The 5,093-nt window shown below is 43.9% G+C and overlaps 1 pseudogene; it reads right to left on the bottom strand.

Annotated features, from left to right (window-relative positions):
* Positions 1 to 2,577: 2,577 nt before the first annotated feature.
* Positions 2,578 to 3,735, bottom strand: LOC140720584 (N-acetyllactosaminide beta-1,3-N-acetylglucosaminyltransferase 3 pseudogene; annotated as a pseudogene).
* Positions 3,736 to 5,093: the final 1,358 nt, after the last annotated feature.

Below are 5,093 nucleotides of genomic sequence, written 5' to 3'. Positions count from 1 at the left end.
AATATAAAACCAGATAAATCATACTGGTTAGCAGAGTTTATGCAAATGTAAGTGTGTAAATATAAAACCCCAAACTTCTTCAGCTTAGGTGGTAAATGATACAGTCTTACGATGGTATAGGAATGACGTAAGTTCAGTTCGTGATATTGAGTAGAATTGAGAAGAGAGAGAGAGAGGTGATTTGTTTTCCAAGTAAGCTGATGTCGTCGATCTTTCCGTTGCCTTCCGAAGTACCTGTTAAAGTTTTGTGATCACACAAGAGTACCGCCTTCAGGCAGTAAAGCTATCAAAGGTTAAACACACCGATAACATTCCACCGGTCACCCCTTTCCCACACTGCGATCAAAACCCACCCTTTCGTGGGCACTGAAAGTTCATCCAGTGTCTATTTCTTCTGTATTTCTGTCAGTGTCTTCCGTGTATCTGTGTGTCTGTCTGAAAATCTAGCTGACCTTGTATATATCCCAAACATGCTGAACGCCAGCTGTCCATCATATAGCTCCGCCGTTCCGTAACCATGGCGACTCACGAGCTGCTCGGTGCTCTCTCTCTCTGAATCGGTGTACACCAACTCTCTCTCTTTTTAAAGGCACAGTCCATATTGAATACACCTTAGCATCTCGTCACAGTTTTTACAGATAGCGAGGGGTGTCAGCACACTTCTCCACCAATGTGGAAATGCAGTTTACTTGTAGTACCAAACTGGCATTTCTGTCTGTAACAAAATGAAACCCGTCTTGTGTCGGAGTGTTTTGCTAATAATGTTCGTGCAACATTATGCTGAGTGATCCTGAGTACCTGACTGCAGACCGCAGTCCCTACGCTATGATGGCAGAATATGGCATTAAAGGCAACACTTTTGACAGTGCGGAGGATCAGAGGGATCTTGGGGTCCGAGTCCCTAGAACACACAAAGCTGCTACACAGGTTGACTCTGTGGTTAAGATGGCATATAGTGCATTGGCCTTCACCAATTGTGGGATTGAGTTTAAGAGCTGAAAGGCAATGTTGCAGCTATATAGGACCCTGGTCGGATCCCACTTGGAGTACTGTGCTCAGTTATAGTTGCCTCACTACAGGAAGGACATGGAAACCATAGAAAGGGTGCAGAGGACATTTACAAGGATGTTGTCTGAATTGGGGAGCATGCCTTATGAGAATAGGTTGCGAGAACTCGGCCTTCTTCTCCTTGGAGCGATGGAGGATGAGAGGTCGCCTGATAGAGGTGTACAAGATAATGAGAGGCATTGATCGTGTGGACAGTCAGAGGCTTTCCCCAGGGCTGAAATAGCTACCATGAGAGGGCATAGTTTAAGGTGCTTGGAAGTAAGTACAGAGGAGATGTCAGGGGTAAGTTTTTTTTACACAGAGAGAGGCGAGTGCGTGGAATGGGCTGCCGGCGGCGGTGGTGGAGGCGGAAACGATACGGTCTTTTAAAAGACTCCTGGATTGTTACATGGAGCTTAGAAAAAGAGGGCTATGGGTAAAGCCTAGGTAGTTCTAAGGTAGGGACATGTTCGGCACAGCTCTGTGGGCCGAGAGGCCCATATTGTGCTGTAGGTTTTCTATGTTTCTACTCAGACGACGGCCACTGGGTTTGCCCAACCTTCCTTTAATTTGCTCTTACTAATCAATCCCAAATGCCGCTTGGCCACTAGTTGATTGGTCACCGATTGCTCTATTGCACTGCCGTGAGCTGCCCCTCGGACAATGAGCCTTATTGAAGTTCCCTCCTCTCCAGATCTCCGATGTCCAGGTTGGCCACTTGTCAAAGCTACCGGACTTACCTCTCAGTGATGACCGTGTCAATGACAGCAACATGACATTGGCAACCGAGTACATTGTCTTAGACAAGACACCTGCCAAATCCAATGTCACTCCCCTTCGCACTTCATATGGACTGCCGTCTATGTTTGCATATTGATCTGTTGTCCCCACATGTTCATTGATCTCTTTCCCACTCTGCAATGTGAATACACCAGTTAAAGCCATCTCCTGCGTGTGTGCTTCTATTTGATATGTAGTTACACAGACACAATGCAGGCTGACATTTGACTACAGAAGTGATGACCATAAGTTTCTCTATTCCTCCAACCATGAGACAATTTTAGATCTATATGCTTTGTTGTCCTCACAGTTCCAGTTCAAGAAACACATTTGTCTCTTTCATATTTTGCAAGGGACATGTAAGAAACGGCAAGAAAAAATACACAGATATAACTGTTACTAAAAATTTTATTGGTGGCTTATTATACAAATGCCCCAAGTGAACATGCTGAACCCATCTGCACGCAATGCAACAAGGACTGCTCACTTGGAATAACTTTACAATTGACTTAAATTGTGATGCTCCTGTCAATATTGTAATGTCATTATGGGTGCAGTAAGAATTAGGCTGAGTGATGACACCTGACAGCTTTTCAAACATTTGTGGAATGTAGGAAGGCACCAACCCTATGAATTAATGTATCCTCCAATATAATTTAGGAATTAACCTTCTTACATTTCATAAACAACTGATTAACACATGTTTACAAACTGCATTACATTCCAACAGATGCTACATTCTCTCATGACTCATGTGGTCCTTTTCGTGGGTGCAGACTTCTGGGGAGCACGAGCACACTTCAGATTAGCATTATGCACCGCATCCCACATCAATAGCATTTCGAAAGGCCGAAAACGGTGCACTAGCAGCAACTCACGGTAATAGCAAGGATTGAAAGAGTCATCTTGGGTTGAAGGAACCCTGAGTCCAGCTGTCCTGAATCCGCTATGGGAGCGTGCGGCTAGTCCAGCCTTGGCCAGACACATCCCCAAAAATACATCATCAATGGGGAATAGTTCAAGGTCTTGGGCTATGTGGTAAATGATGTGAGCTGTATACACAGACATAAGTATCCCCCCTCCACCAACGTATGGTGGGTACGAGTTGATGGTGGTCACTATTTCTGGCACACAATACTTGCTCCACGTCTGGCGAATGGGCCCAACCCCATAAATGAGATGGCCCACAAACAGGTGTTGGTGAACCTTCATGCCTAGCAAGTAATCAACCATGTTATCGGTGTTGGCAAAAACATCATCATCTCCATTGAAGATGAACTTAGCACTGGGGCAAAATTCACTGACCCACTGCAGCAACTTGTATTGTTTGAGGGTGAGGTTGAAAAAGGTATCCAAGAAATCCCATTGTAGGACATCTCTGTGCTCTCTGTTTTCCATTGCTAACAGCTGATTCAATTTCCTTCTTTCTTTTTGGTCAGGAGAGACACCAGAGATAAAGACTCTCTTAATTAGGACCCCATTGAATTCGCGTTCTCTGCCCCAGGTCTTCCTTACCACTTCCCGCCGATCCTGGTTGAAAGGGTCAGATTTGATCACTAGGAGCAGGAAGACATTCTGAGATCCTTCTCGACCACCGCATTTGTCTGGGACGTTTTGAATCATGTTAAATTCTCGACAGTGTTTATACATCAAGAAGTTTTTTATGTGCTCTTTCTGTTGATCAAATGAGGGCAGGTGCAGCAATGTCCTGTTCGCGTGGCACTTTGACTTGAGCACTGATTTAGTTGCATCAGCAGTAACAACCTTGGGCAGATCTTTGCGATGAACAGTTTCTGCAACATCATCAGTCTCTCGACGTTTGTCATTATCCCAGAACATGAAGAACAATCCCAGAGTAATCAAAACACCCAGCATTACTTTCTCATAGAATCGCCGATGTCCTCTCATCTTTCACCTGAAGTAGAGAAAAATATGGATTAATTCAAAGAAAACTTTACATTTACATGATGCTTGAGATGAATGAAAAGTTTAAGCTGTAATGAGGTTCACTAATGCTTTGTAATATTGACCTCAAAATGGTGGTGAGGTAAGGAATAGGCAGGGCCCGACATGCTGCTGAAAGTTTAATTGACCTGAAGCAGTCCATCCCAGCAGAAAGACAAATCTATCTATAGGATACCATCTCTGTCATTAAACTGAAAATCGCATAGTTTCTTTCTGGGCCTTAAAGGTATATGATTCCAAAGGGTTTATTCCACCTCGCTTCACAGGTCTCACCACTCCTCTCGGAGCTTAAACTGAACTGAGACAAAGAGCAATATAGCACAATGCAGACATTTTGGCCCATGATGTTGCACCAAACTTTTAATCTGCTCCGAGATCAATTGATCCCTACTCTCTCAAACAGCTGTCCATTTTTCTTTCATCCATGTGTCTATCTAAAAGCCTCTTAAATCTCACTGATGCATCTACCCTTATCACTACCCAGGCTGTGCATTCCATACAGCCACCATTTTCTTTTTTTAAAAAAAATACTACTTCTGACAGAACCCTATACTTTTCTCTAATCACCTTAACATTATGCCCCCTCATATTAGTCATTTCTACCCTGGGAAAATGTTGTTGGCTCTCTATTCTTCCTATGCCTCTTACCAGCTTATACGGCTCTATCAAATCACCTCTCCCCACCTCCCCACCCCCACCTTTGCTCTAAAGAGGAAGGTCCCAGCTCGCTCACCATTCAGGTTGAGTTCACAGGTTACTGATACTATGGAAGATGATGTATTATTGACCATTGATTAGTAACTGAATGTATGGCAGTGCAGGGAAGGTAACGTGTTAGCACAGCTACTGAAAACATCTGATTTTCATGGCATTTCAACCTGGTCTATGTATGCCTACAATAGGAGAAACAAAGAGAAGTATACTCAAGGACCTTGGCTTTTTGCTTCTATTTTAACCAGAGAATTGTATTCAAAGTTAAATTAGCAGTGGCCCACTCACGCTGCCATCCATTGGTCAAGCCACTTTATGAACGGCTGCAACTAAGGCATAACTAGTTCCAAAGGCAAGGCTAATTCCACTCAGATATTCAGTAGTAAGCAAATGTGACAAGACAGCGAAGCCATCGCAGGCCCATATCTATTGAAGGAAAACGGCACCAGCATCACCTACGGCAGGAATTTACGCTTCATGAAGAGCAGTGAATCTTGGACTCCAGGAGCCCAGAGAAAGCACAGATAACTGATAGCAGAACAGGGCAGATAGTTAGCATGATCCACAATGTGTATGAGTAAAACCTTGGA

The sequence above is a fragment of the Hemitrygon akajei genome, unplaced genomic scaffold, assembly GCF_048418815.1.
Source record: "Hemitrygon akajei unplaced genomic scaffold, sHemAka1.3 Scf000045, whole genome shotgun sequence".
Lineage (NCBI taxonomy): Eukaryota > Metazoa > Chordata > Chondrichthyes > Myliobatiformes > Dasyatidae > Hemitrygon > Hemitrygon akajei.
The sequence above is the reverse complement of the archived record's forward strand: the minus strand, read 5'-3'. Positions and strand labels throughout refer to the sequence as shown.